Source organism: Ranitomeya variabilis, chromosome 5 (genome assembly GCF_051348905.1).
Source record: "Ranitomeya variabilis isolate aRanVar5 chromosome 5, aRanVar5.hap1, whole genome shotgun sequence".
NCBI classification, from domain to species: domain Eukaryota; kingdom Metazoa; phylum Chordata; class Amphibia; order Anura; family Dendrobatidae; genus Ranitomeya; species Ranitomeya variabilis.
The window spans coordinates 663,393,711-663,409,024 of record NC_135236.1 but is presented as its reverse complement, the minus strand read 5'-3'; the positions used below and the strand labels follow the sequence as shown (position 1 = coordinate 663,409,024).

Genomic DNA, 15,314 nt, shown 5'->3' with positions numbered 1-15,314 from the left:
GCCATGATGAGGTCTTCATGTTGGAACATCACACCTGTCTTATTCCAATACTATACACAGCAGTAGGACCCCTTTAGTCTTCGTTTGAGGGACACTAAACTTAGCGTTAGAATGATGTGGCCACATGTCGCTGGTGCTTCTGAATGTGCCACCATAGCTTGCAGCGTCTCCAGACTTGTCTCCCATCGAGCACATCATGGGTCGGAGATTAAACAGAAGCTGCCAGCAGAGGATCTTGAGGATTTGCCCAGATCCTTCCTCAGGTACCATTAATAACCGCAGTGATAGCAGCCAATGATGTAATTGTCGGGATTTATCTCATACTCCAAGCTGAATAAATCGAGAGGTTTCGAAAATTTTGCTTACATTTTTTTTATTGTCATTCGCACATTAACACTTCTCCTGTGACTTCTATCATTCCACGACTTCCTTCTTGGTGCTGCAAACTTCAGTGTTGGGGGGTGAAGATATTAAATATATTTATACTGTGCCTTTAAAATGAAATAGACGCCCTCCCAGCAATAAAGATGAGTGTCCGAGTACAATGCAGGATAGAAATCTTTGGGACAAGGGAGATTTGGCATTTAATTAATCCAATTAAATGTACAGTCCCCTTAAATGACCTCACGGGCTCCATTACTCTCTGCCGATGCTAAGTAATAAAGATATCGTGAAAAGTTAATACTATAACAGCGTTCCAAGACCTGTGGCCAGGAATATGTCCTAATGGAACTAGACTGATTTTCCTTCCACCCCTCCCTTAAAGGGATGGTACAGATTCCAAAAACAGACTGCAGGTTGCATTTTAGTCAGTGGAGCTGCAATACCATGCTCAGCCTATACACAAGGGTGGTGCTGTTTTAAGAAGAAAATAGCACCATCCCTTCCCACCCATAAACTATCCAGCCTAGGGTTACTTTGGCAGCCAAAAACAATGACTTTTCATTAAGCTGGACAGCATGGGGTCATACAACAGACTGCCTGCCTCTGCTGCGCTGGCTTGTTTCGGTTGTTACCCATGCAGACCAGGGTTTAGCCCAGGGTGCAGCAGAGGGGAATGGAGTTGGGGGAAGATAAAAGCATTTCATCTTTCTGCAGAAACAGACCGGATTGTACAATGCCGAGCAATCATAATAGCAGGACTGCAGGGGGGAGAACTATAAAAATCCGGCAGAGGAAATAATGGAGGAAGCTGTGAAAAGATTCATTTTTTCCCTTATTATTTCCCATTGTGGAGCAAATGAGCGACAGTCTCACCCCGTCCCTCCCTATAGAGACACATCGATCCATCCGCAGGCCAAGAGAAGAAGGAAACACGACGTCCATCATCAGTACCATCACACATTCCATTCAGGTGACCACTGCAGCCAATCAGGGAGCACCGACTGGCTGCAGTGGTCACAGGCTACACGGCAGTAGCGCCCAGGAATGGTGGTGAAAAATAAAAGGATAAAATAAGAGCATTCAACTTTTTTGTATTTATAACCACCATGGATGCCTTTTAGTAGTTCACAACCTCTACAAAGAAGGTTTCCCTTATTATAAAGGCTTGTTCACACACCGTAGAAAAAAAACAAAACAAAAACACAACTATACTTGTCTCCTGATCATGACAAATCTGACACCCTGGGCCTATATACACCAACTTATACCGCAGCCATCCAAAAGCTAAGTGTTCCATTGACCAACTTTTATCTAATGGGGGTCTTTATAGATTACCGTACTTCATTTACCCACTGACATAAGGTAGAAGGCGCTTCATAGTGATAAGCTTTAAACACAGAAGAAAAACTTGAGCAGAATACACCCCCCCCCTGCGATGTCAATATGCCCAAATTTGTTCAAAATCAGAACTGTGTCACTGTGTACATACATTACTGATCCTGAGTTATCTCCTGTATTATACTCCAGAGCTGCACTCACTACTCTGCTGGTGCAGTCACTGTGTACATACATTACATTACTGATCCTGAGTTACATCCTGTATTATACCCCAGAGCTGCACTCACTATTCTGCTGGTGCAGTCACTGTGTACATACATTACTGATCCTGAGTTACATCCTGTATTATACCCCAGAGCTGCACTCACTATTCTGCTGGTGCAGTCACTGTGTACATACATTACATTACTGATACTGAGTTACATCCTGTATTATACCCCAGAGCTGCACTCACTATTCTGCTGGTGCAGTCACTGTGTACATACATTACATTACTGATCCTGAGTTACATCCTGTATTATACCCCAGAGCTGCACTCACTATTCTGCTGGTGCAGTCACTGTGTACATACATTACTGATACTGAGTTACATCCTGTATTATACTCCAGAGCTGCACTCACTATTCTGCTGGTGCAGTCACTGTGTACATACATTACTGATCCTGAGTTACATCCTGTATTATACTTCAGAGCTGCACTCACTATTCTGCTGGTGAACACAACTTCAACAGCAGAATAGTGAGTGCAGCTCTGGAGTATAATACAGGATGTAACTCAGGATCAGTAATCCATCTAGATAACACTAGCCTTCTGACCATCTTCATGAAATAAACATGTGACCCTTACATGGCCGCATCCTACGATGGATCATCATCTGCACCTGTATAGGATTACAGAAAGCCTCAAGGGATGGTGGAAGGAAGGAGCGACTACTGCCAAGAATCCAAAGCTGAACCTTGTGCTGGGCAACATTAAAATAATATGAGTATACAGTGCAGAACACCAGCCCCTAACATCACCTCAAATAATTAATAATAATAAATAATACTGCCAGACAATGCACAACCTGTTGCTCTGGATGACATTCTGCGGCTGCGTTCCAGTACACACTGTGCTGGAGGGTAAGATTGGTGCAGGCAGCTGCACAGGACAAGGTCAGCACTGGCTAGTAATCGCACTGTGCCCTGGATGATAACAGAGGACAACAGCATCACTGCTGTAAACTGTATCCTTTTTTTTTTTTTTTTTTTTCCTTCCCTTTGACGTTTAATGGCCCTTCACGAGGAATACAATGCGGATTAATGGCTTTAAATGCCAGGCGCACACACCAGCACATTCAGCTTACATAGCACAAGTAGGGAATACAATGGCAGCCGCGGCGCAGTCATTGTCCTCTATTATCAGATGAGCTCTTTACACACACAATGTGGGCGCTTCTGATGCCTGACACCAACAAGTGAAAAGAAAAAAAAAAAAGACATAGGAATGGAAGAAACAAGAAAAAACAGGTGCGCGGTGCGAGACGAGGAGCGGGGGTCTCAAGGCTACTGAGAAAACGGCGTTAAAGAAAATGAGATTAGAGGAAAAAAAAAAAAAGATGCAATAACTAAAGCTAAAATGTGTAAAACTACATCTAAATTCTGAGAAATATGCTAAAGAGTCACACAAAAGGAGTAAGGCCCAGGAGAGGCAACAAGCCGTGCCAGCGCAGCAACGTGCATGTCACAGGAGGTCCACCCAGGAGAGACAACAGGCCGTGCCAGTGCAGCAGCGTGCATGTCACAGGCGGTCCACCCAGGAGAGGCAACAGGCCGTGCCAGCGCAGCAGCGTGCATGTCACAGGCAGTACACGCAGGACAGGCAACAGGCCGTGCCAGAGCATCAGCGTGCATGTCACAGGCGGTCCACCCAGGAGAGGCAACAGGCAGTGCCAGCGCAGCAGCGTGCATGTCACAGGCGGTCCACCCAGGAGAGGCAACAGGCTGTGCCAGCGCAGCAGCGTGCATGTCACAGGCGGTCCACCCACGAGAGGCAACAGGCCGTGCCAGAGCAGCAGCGTGCATGTCACAGGCGGTCCACCCAGGAGAGGCAACAGGCCGTGCCAGCGCAGCAGCGTGCATGTCACAGGCGGTCCACCCAGGAGAGGCAACAGGCCATGCCAGCGCAGCAGCGTGCAGGTCACAGGCGGTACACCCAGGAGAGGCAACAGGCTGTCCCAGTGCAGCAGCGTGCATGTCACAGACGGTACACCCAGGAGAGGCAACAGGCCGTGCCAGCGCAGCAGCGTGCATGTCACAGGCGGTACACCCAGGAGAGGCAACAGGCCGTGCCAGCGCAGCAGAGTGCATGTCACAGGTGGTACACCCAGGAGAGGCAACAGGCTGTGCCAGCGCAGCACCGTGCATGTCACAGGCAGTGTACAAACTGCAGCCCATGCCAGAGCAGGCCAGCAACAACTGCTCCGGATTATCTTACCAAGGCGAGGAAGATTTTGGGATGTAAGTGAGAGGCTCAGGAACATTTTTGGGCAATTTTGTATTAATTTAGAATCTACAGTAGTGATGATGGGGGGGATGGGATTAGCTCTGCAAACACCAGACGACCGCACAATCACACGCTTCATCACAGGCGGTGTGTTGTAGCCGCGAGTTAATTGCATTTTCCTTAGTAAACCAAATAACCATCCTGGGTGGAAGAAATAAGAAAAAAAAAAGGCCGGAGGGCAAAGCGCGGCTGATCTCTGGATTTACACCGCCGACGGTCTGACATCACACGGTGATCTCTGCGGGGTTTATGCTCCGCAAACATACAGTGGTAACTCCTTATGAACCAGGGGGCGAGCAATCCGGAGGACGTCAAGTACAGAGCATTTCGGAGACCCCCAAAAGTCGGACCCCTGCCAATCCGCAAGTTAATCAACTATGATTTTTTTTTAATGTTAGATTAAACCCTTTAAAGGGATTGTCTCTAGGGAATCCTACTCGCTGATACCCACGTGAAAGGGGATGTACCCCTTTAAGGGCTCAATCGCATTGTACAACCATATCCAAGCTCCAGAAAAAAAAAAAAAAAAAAATGTCCATTTTGAGGATTTGTATCCATAGGACTCTCCTTTATGGGACCTGATGACTATAAGCACAGGAGAGCGCCGCCAGCATGTGCCACCGAGCAGGAAGACTCCGCTATCCCATACCAAGGTGATGACATCACTCCCAGCAAGGAAACATGGAGGGCGTGCAGCTCCTGCCCACAACCAGTCACTAACCAGCATGAATCACAATTTACTGAGTTACTGGGAGTGGAGACGATGGTTACTAGTCTACATCGTCACCACAGCCCGAGCCAAGAATCACTGGAGTCACTCAGCCCGAGCCATGTGCTGGAACCTCCCACTGCACTCAAGTGCCGACATTTATAACGACAAGGGTCACTTCCCAAATGGTAAAAACGTACACTCCAGAGCTGCACTCACTGTGCACATAGATTACCGATCCTGAGTTACATCCTGTATTATACTCCAGAGCTGCACTCACTATTCTGCTGGTGCAGTCACTGTGTACATACATTACATTACTGATCCCGAGTTACATCCTGCATTATACTCCAGAGCTGCACTCACTATTCTGCTGGTGCAGTCACTGTGTACATACATTACATTACTGATCCCGAGTTACCTCCTGTATTATACCCCAGAGCTGCACTCACTATTCTGCTGGTGCAGTCACTGTGTACATACATTACTGATCCTGAGTTACCTCCTGTATTATACTCCAGAGCTGCACTCACTATTCTGCTGGTGCAGTTACTGTGTACATACATTACTGATCCTGAGTTACAACCTGTAGTATACTCCAGAGCTGCACTCACTATTCTGCTGGTGCAGTCACTGTGTACATACATTACATTACTGATCCTGAGTTACATCCTGTATTATACCCCAGAGCTGCACTCACTATTCTGCTGGTGCAGTCACTGTGTACATACATTACATTACTGATCCTGAGTTACATCCTGTATTATACCCCAGAGCTGCACTCACTATTCTGCTGGTGCAGTCACTGTGTACATACATTACATTACTGATCCTGAGTTACATCCTGTATTATACTCCAGAGCTGCACTCACTATTCTGTCGATGGACAATGAACAAACATGATAAGCGCTTTGCCAACAACTGACATGAGCTCCTACAACATGTGCTAGGAGATTACAGCTCTGAAGCCTGAAGAATTGTTAATGCTACTCTAAACACTAATACATACAGAGTATATATATACAAGATACAAATTGTGTTATATGGTTGCAATGATCATTTACAGGTAGCGAGGAAAAAACACCGGTAACAGCACCTATGCTGCTTCGCACACGTGCCGCCCTCCGCTGACAGAAGGTCACACTGGCCGTCACATCATAAGCAGAAGGTGCGGAGAATCCTCCCAGCAGGCGGTGAATGGGCCGCAGGCAGTCCTCATACCGACAGGAACCCGCAGACAACGGTGCAGACTGCACACACAGCTCAGCTACACCGCCCCCCCAGCGCACACACAGCTCAGCTACACCGCCCCCCCAGCGCACACACAGCTCAGCTACACCGCCCCCCCAGCGCACACACAGCTCAGCTACACCGCCCCCCCGCGCACACACAGCTCAGCTACACCGCCCCCCCACACACACACACACACAGCTCAGCTACACCGCCCCCCCACACACACAGCTCAGCTACACCGCCCCCCCGCGCACACACAGCTCAGCTACACCGCCCCCCCGCGCACACACAGCTCAGCTACACCGCCCCCCCGCGCACACAGCTCAGCTACACCGCCCCCCAGCGCACACACAGCTCAGCTACACCGCCCCCCCCCGCACACACACAGCACAGCTACACCGTCCCCCCCGCACACACACACAGCTCAGCTACACCGTCCCCCCGCACACACACAGCTCAGCTACACCGTCCCCCCCGCACACACACACAGCTCAGCTACACCGTCCCCCCCGCACACACACAGCTCAGCTACACACACCCCCTGCACACACACACACACACACACACACCCCCTGCACACACACACACACACAGCTCAGCTACACCGCCCCCCAGCACACACACAGCTCAGCTACACCGCCCCCCAGCACACACACAGCTCAGCTACACACGCCCCCTGCACACACACACACACACACAGCTCAGCTACACCGCCCCCCCGCGCACACACAGCTCAGCTACACCGCCCCCCCGCGCACACACAGCTCAGCTACACCGCCCCCCCGCGCACACACAGCTCAGCTACACCGCCCCCCAGCGCACACACAGCTCAGCTACACCGCCCCCCCGCGCACACACAGCTCAGCTACACCGCCCCCCCGCGCACACACAGCTCAGCTACACCGCCCCCCAGCGCACACACAGCTCAGCTACACCGCCCCCCCCCCCCCGCACACACACAGCACAGCTACACCGTCCCCCCCGCACACACACACAGCTCAGCTACACCGTCCCCCCGCACACACACAGCTCAGCTACACCGTCCCCCCCGCACACACACACAGCTCAGCTACACCGTCCCCCCCGCACACACACAGCTCAGCTACACACACCCCCTGCACACACACACACACACACCCCCTGCACACACACACACACAGCTCAGCTACACCGCCCCCCAGCACACACACAGCTCAGCTACACCGCCCCCCAGCACACACACAGCTCAGCTACACACGCCCCCTGCACACACACACACACACACACACACACACACAGCTCAGCTACACCGCCCCCCCGCGCACACACAGCTCAGCTACACCGCCCCCCCGCGCACACACAGCTCAGCTACACCGCCCCCCAGCGCACACACAGCTCAGCTACACCGCCCCCCCCCGCACACACACAGCACAGCTACACCGTCCCCCCCGCACACACACAGCTCAGCTACACCGTCCCCCCGCACACACACAGCTCAGCTACACCGTCCCCCCCGCACACACACAGCTCAGCTACACCGTCCCCCCCGCACACACAGCTCAGCTACACCGCCCCCCAGCACACACACAGCTCAGCTACACACGCCCCCTGCACACACACACACACACACACACAGCTCAGCTACACCGCCCCCCAGCACACACACAGCTCAGCTACACCGCCCCCCAGCACACACACAGCTCAGCTACACACGCCCCCTGCACACACACACACACACACAGCTCAGCTACACCGCCCCCCAGCACACACACAGCTCAGCTACACCGCCCCCCAGCACACACACAGCTCAGCTACACACACCCCCTGCACACACACACACACACACAGCTCAGCTACACCGCCCCCCAGCACACACACAGCTCAGCTACACCGCCCCCCAGCACACACACAGCTCAGCTACACACGCCCCCTGCACACACACACACACACACACACACACAGCTCAGCTACACCGCCCCCCCCCCGCACACACACAGCACAGCTACACCGTCCCCCCCGCACACACACAGCTCAGCTACACTGTCCCCCCGCACACACACAGCTCAGCTACACCGTCCCCCCCGCACACACACAGCTCAGCTACACCGTCCCCCCCGCACACACACAGCTCAGCTACACCGTCCCCCCCGCACACACACAGCTCAGCTACACCGTTCCCCCCGCGCACACACACAGCTCAGCTACACCGTCCCCCCCGCGCACACACACACAGCTCAGCTACACCGTCCCCCCCGCGCACACACAGCTCAGCTACACCGTCCCCCCCGCGCACACACACACAGCTCAGCTACACCGTCCCCCCCGCGCACACACACACAGCTCAGCTACACCGTCCCCCCCGCGCGCACACACACACAGCTCAGCTACACCGTCCCCCCCGCGCACACACACACAGCTCAGCTACACCGTCCCCCCCGCGCACACACACACACAGCTCAGCTACACCGCTCCCCCTGCACACACAGCTCAGCTACACACACCCCCTGCACACGCGCACACACACACACACACACACACACAGCTCAGCTACACCGCCTCCCTGCACACACACAGCTCAGCTACACACACCCCCTGCACACGCACGCGCACACACACACACACAGCTCAGCTACACCGCCCCCCTGCACACACACAGCTCAGCTACACCGCCCCCCTGCACACACACAGCTCAGCCTGATCAATAATGATCACAAGCTCCAGAGGTCAATGAATCAGTCCCGGTAGATGCTGCATTAAAGGAATGTGCCCGATTACAGGGATGTTCCGGCCACAACACAAACATTCCCTTTAAGCCATCAATATCCAACCTGTTGATTTCCATCTGCAACAAAACTACAACTCCCAGCATGCCCTGACAGCTATATGCGGAATAACCCCCCAGCGAGGGAGAATAACAGGGGCGCGCACACGTGGGGACACGTACAGGGGGCAGCACTGACACAGTGTAACGGAAGCCCCGCGCGAACAGTGCCGCATTACCTCCCGCTGCCTCCGGCCTCCGGCTCCGCCGCTCCCCTCTCGGTTCCCTGTCAGGCGGGAGCTTCTGCAATCTGCAGCCTTCCCAGCCACACCCAGATACCACGACTGCCGACAGGCGATTGGCTCACGCTGCAGCCCGCCCCTTAGCGGAGATAGGAAATGAATCCAAGCCTCGTTTTGATGTGAGGTGTGGAACGCGGTCACGTGACGATGGGCCGCTGACTTAGGGGAGGAGGATGGAAGATCCTGAGCCGTGAGCCAGTGCTGCTCCTCTACAGGGACGAATAGAGAGCAGTGACAGGGGCCGCCATGATGTGGAAGGAGAGCCCTCATAACAGGGACCTGAGTGCCCCCACAGTGGTAGGAGAGCCCCCATAACAGGAACCTGTGTGCCCCCACAACAGGAACCTGTGAGCCCCCACAGTGGTAGGAGAGCCCCCATAACAGGAACCTGTGTGCCCCCACACTGATAGAACCCCCATAACAGGAACCTGTGCCCCCCACAGTGATAGGAGAGCCCCCATAACAGGAACCTGTGTGCCCCCATAACAGGAACCTGGGGGCAATGAGCGCCCCCAGAACAGGAACCTGTGTGCCCCCACAGTGGTAGGAGAGCCCCCATAACAGGAACGTGTGCCCCCCACAGTGATAGGAGAGCCCCCCATAACAGGAACCTGTGTGCCCCCCATAGTGATAGGAGAGCCCCCATAACAGGAACCTGTGTGCCCCCCACAGTGGTAGGAGAGCCCCCATAACAGGAACCTTTGTGCCCCCACAACAGGAACCTGTGAGCCCCCACAGTGGTAGGAGAGCCCCCATAACAGGAACCTGTGTGCCCCCACAGTGATAGAACCCCCATAACAGGAACCTGTGTACCCCCCACAGTGATAGGAGAGCCCCCATAACAGGAACCTGTGTGCCCCCACAACAGGAACCTGTGTGCCCCCACAGTGATAGGAGAGCCCCCATAACAGGAACCTGTGTGCCCCCACAGTGATAGGAGAACCCCCATAACAGGAACCTGTGTGCCCCCACAGTGATAGGAAAACCCCCATAACAGGAACCTGTGTGCCCCCCACAGTGGAATGAGCGCCCCCAGAATAGGAACCTGTGTGCCCACCTCAGTGGAAGGAGAGCCCCCATAACAGGAACCTGTGTGCCCCCACAGTGATAGAACCCCCATAACAGGAACCTGTGTGCCCCCCACAGTGATAGGAGAGCCCCATAACAGGAACCTGTGTGCCCCCACAGTGATAGGAGAGCCCCCATAACAGGAACCTGTGTGCCCCCCACAGTGATAGGAGAGCCCCCATAACAGGAACCTGTGTGCCCCCCACAGTGGAATGAGCGCCCCCAGAAAAGGAACCTGTGTGCCCACCTCAGTGGAAGGAGAGCCCCCATAACAGGAACCTGTGTGCCCCCCACAGTGGAATGAGCGCCCCCAGAATAGGAACCAGTGGAAGGAGAGCCCCCAGAATAGGAACCTGTGTGCCCCCCACAGTGGAAGGAGAGCCCCCATAACAGGAACCTGTGTGCCCCCCACAGTGGAATGAGCGCCCCCAGAATAGGAACCTGTGTGCCCCCCCAGTGATAGGAGAGCCCCCATAACAGGAACCTGTGTGCCCCACAGTGATAAGAGGGCCCCCATAACAGGAACCTGTGTGCCCCCCCAAAGTGATAGGAGAGCCCCCATAACAGGAACCTGTGTGCCCCCCACAGTGGAATGAGCGCCCTCAGAATAGGAACCTGTGTGCCCCCCACAGTGGAAGGAGAGCCCCCGTAACAGGAACCTGTGTGCCCCCACAATGATAGGAGAGCCCCCATAACAGGAACCTGTGTGCCCCCACAGTGATAAGAGAGCCCCCATAACAGGAACCTGTGTGCCCCCACAGTGATGAGAGCCCCCATAACAGGAACCTGTGTGCCCACCTCAGTGATAAGAGAGCCCCCATAACAGGAACCTGTGTGCCCCTACAATGATAGGAGAGCCCCCATAACAGGAGCCTGTGTGCCCCCACTGTGGTAGGAGACCCCCCATAACAGGAACCTGTGTGCCCCCACTGTGGTAGGAGACCCCCCATAACAGGAACCTGTGTGCCCCCACAGTGGAAGGAGAGCCCCAATAACAGGAACCCTACTGCCTCCACAGTGATAAGACAGCCCCCATAACAGGAACCTGTGTGCCCCACAGTGATAAGAGGGCCCCCATAACAGGAACCTGTGTGCCCCTCCAAAGTGATAGGAGAGCCCCCATAACAGGAACCTGTGTGCCCCCCACAGTGGAATGAGCGCCCTCAGAATAGGAACCTGTGTGCCCCCCACAGTGGAAGGAGAGCCCCCGTAACAGGAACCTGTGTGCCCCCACAATGATAGGAGAGCCCCCATAACAGGAGCCTGTGTGCCCCCCACTGTGGTAGGAGACCCCCCATAACAGGAACCTGTGTGCCCCCACAGTGATAAGAGAGCCCCCATAACAGGAACCTGTGTGCCCACCTCAGTGATAAGAGCCCCCATAACAGGAACCTGTGTGCCCCTACAATGATAGGAGAGCCCCCATACCAGGAGCCTGTGTGCCCCCACTGTGGTAGGAGACCCCCCATAACAGGAACCTGTGTGCCCCCACTGTGGTAGGAGACCCCCCATAACAGGAACCTGTGTGCCCCCACAGTGGAAGGAGAGCCCCAATAACAGGAACCCTACTGCCTCCACAGTGATAAGACAGCCCCCATAACAGGAACCTGTGTGCCCCCACAGTAATAGGAGAGCCTCCATAACAGGAACCTGTGTGCCCACCTCAGTGGAAGGAGAGCCCCAATAACAGGACCCAACTGCCCCCACAGTGATGAGCCCCCATAACAGGAACCTGTGTGCCCACAGTGATAGGAGAGCCCCCATAACAGGAATCTGAGCGCCCCCGTAACGATAACCTGAGTGCCCCCACTGTCTATAATGGCCGGGGTGACCCCATAACACACGTCTAATCCCCGGAGATCGGAGCCGGCGCACAGTCGCACACGCTCGGTCTCTGAAGGCTGCAGAGCGAGCTTTTCGGTACAGACTCTCGCCTCAGGGGTATGTACTGAGGTTCCTACGAGGAGCTAATTTTCCATCAGTATTTTCCATCCAGAGATTCCACCGCCTCTTACAGCGTCGTGTAAGAGATTTTAGAAAACTTGAGTGAATTGCTCGGGCGTGGGTGAAATCTGCAACAAAAACCAAGCTGCACTACCACACCCAGCCTGTAGGCAGAAGTGGCGCTGTTTCTGGAAGAAAGCAGCCATGTTTTCCTAATCTGATACAGCAGTAGGAGTTTTCCCATCTCTAATCTGGCTGTCATTTTCAGAGCTCTCATCTCCCGGCAGGGTACTCTGAGGATTTTCATCTGCTCGGCTATTTTTATTGACAGATCTCACTTAACTCGCATCCTGTGATCTCACGGCTCAAGCAGGTTGGTTTTTTTTTATATCTACAATCCAGCCCAATCTTTGATGTGATCAAGAGACGTTTTGTTCTGCCGCCTGGCAGCGGCGGTGACGGGTGACGAGAGGAGATTCACGTGCGCCAGCCGGGACGATGGAATAAATTAAATGAGCAGCTGAAAGGGACAGATGGTTCGGGAGGCAGGACGGGTAACACTAGCTGCTCCAGCAGATAACAGGCGGCTTGGGAAAGGGGCACAAGCACTGGGCCAAAAAAATCTTTAGAAATTGTATTATGGGGTGTGGATGGAGGTATTAGGGTGTGAATTGTGACTTCAGGGTCTCTGTATCACAAATATAAGCACGGGGCCACCAGGAAGCTCTGGTGCAGAGATCGTGTTGACGTACATATGTATTCCCCTGTTGTCTGATACCCCTAAATAAAATCTTGAGTGACCAATCGCTTCCAGAAATCACAAAATTAATAAATTGAGTCCACCTTGGTGTGAGTTATCCTCAGTATAACTACAGCTGTTCTGTGAAGGCCTCAGAGGTTTGTTTGAGAACATTACGGATGGAATAACATCATGAAAACCAACGAGCCCACCAGACAAGTCAAGGATAAAGTTGTGGAAAAGTGTAAAACAGGGTTAGGCTATATAAAATAAAATAAAAAAAATAGCTCAAGATCTGGACATCTCACATCATCCACAAATGGAAGGAGTATGGCACAAGTGTAAACCTACCAAGACATGGCCGTCCACCTAAATGGACATCCCAAGCGAGGAGAACGCTAATTAGAGGAGGCAAGAAGCCCACGGTTACCCTGGAGGAGCTGCGGAGACCCACAGCTCAGAAGGGAGAATGTGACCAAAGGATAACTATTAGTTGTATACTCCACAAGAAGAGTGACAAGAAGAAAGACATGTTTGAAAACAAACCAATATTTGGAAAAAGCCATGTAGCGGACACAGCGAGCATGTGGAAGAAGGTGCTCAGGTCAGATGAGACCAAGGTAGAATTTTTTGGGCTAAATGCAAAACGCTATGTGTAACCAAAAACTAGCACTGCACAACACCTTGAAAACACCATCCCCACTGTCACACATGGTGGTGGCAGCATCATGCTGTGGGGAGGCTTTTCTTCAGCAGGGGCAGGGAAGCTGTTCAGAGTTGACGGATGAAGCTAAATACAGGGCAATCCTGGAGGAAAACCTGTCAGTTTTCAGAAAATCACTGCAAAAGAAATGCATCGTAAGAACATGGCTGAGATCTTCCCTTGATGATGCTATCAGAATATACCCAGAGCTACTCAAAGGGCGTAAAGAGCAAGATCAAAGGTCACCGGATTTATCGGACTCCGCTTATCTCGGGAATAGGAAAGTGAGATTGTGGCAGCTATTGTTTTCTTTTATCTGAACCATTGTTGGTGGAGGCAGTAAAAAAAAAAAAAGTTTGGGTGAAAATTAATTATTAACCCCCTCGGGGTCTCGCAGACGGCCTCGCTGTGTACACACAGGAGTTCAAGGCAAGAGGCATTTGTGTCACATTCCTTGCATGTTTCTGCGGTGGATTGTGCCGCCAGCACTTGTCATATTCACAAGGGAAGAAAGGAGCAGGAGGTAAATGGTATCCTCTAACTGGATGTTCGCCGCTCGCTGGAAAAAAAAGAAAACAAAAACACTAATTATATCATAAAGGGTAGAGTGTTTAGGACTCGCCCATGCCTTTAAGATGCAATTAAAGAGACCTATAAACATATGGCAGACTGCGAGGCCTGACCAAAAAAAAAACACCAAATCCTCAAGACGCCACCAAACCCGCAGCAGACGCAGATTTAGGCAGAGTTGGTGAAACTAAAAAAAAATACAACTTACAGTAATTAAAATAAATATACCTTACTCCCCCTCCCCGGGTCCAGCAACGAATCACCACTCCTCCCGGTGTCTATTGTCTGCAGTGCTGACGTCATGTCAACAGAACTGCAGCCAATCAATGTGCTCAGCGGCACATGTAGTCAACTCCAGACACGAGGAACAGCGACGGAGACTCAGCGCTGGACCAGGGAAGGAGGATTAAAGTTGTTTTCTTTTTTTTTTTTCCTTTTAAACAAAGCAGCTGGGTGAAAGGGATTTTATGAAAACAGAAAATCACTTTTATGACACTACACACACTTCTAGGGCATATGGATGTCATATAGTATAGGACTGAGGCTGCTGTATATACATCACATAGGAGATCCTGAGACTGCTGTATATACATCACATACGAGACACCGACTGCTGTATATGCATCACATACGAGACACCGGGACTGCTGTATATACATCACATACGAGACACCGACTGCTGTATATGCATCACATGCGAGACACCGGGACTGCTGTATATACATCACATAGGAGACACCGGGACTATTGTATATACATCACATAGGAGACACCGGGACTATTGTATATACATCACATATGAGACATCGGGACTGCTGTGTATACATCACATAGGAGACACAGAGACTGCTATATATATATATATATATATATATATATATTACATAGGAGACACAGAGACTGCTGTATATATATCACAAAGAAGACACCGGGACTGCTGTACATACATCACATATGATACCCCAGGACTATTGTATATACATCACATATGAGACATCGGGACTGCTGTGTATACATCACATAGGAGACACAGAGACTGC

The 15,314-nt window shown here is 52.2% G+C and overlaps 1 protein-coding gene across 5 annotated transcripts in view; it reads right to left on the bottom strand.

The window, feature by feature from the left end:
• The window catches only part of PACSIN2 (protein kinase C and casein kinase substrate in neurons 2), a 62,559-nt gene extending 53,229 nt beyond the window's left edge, over positions 1 to 9,330 (bottom strand). For 2 of the 5 annotated variants that reach the window (XM_077266592.1, XM_077266594.1), the window contains exon 1: positions 9,188 to 9,320. The gene's annotated coding sequence lies outside the window, so the exon portion shown is untranslated. Of the gene's footprint in view, positions 1 to 6,071; positions 6,250 to 9,187 lie in introns of those variants that run through there. The other 3 variants (XM_077266593.1, XM_077266595.1, XM_077266597.1) reach the window with 3 other exon arrangements.
• Between the last annotated feature and the right edge of the window lie 5,984 nt (positions 9,331 to 15,314).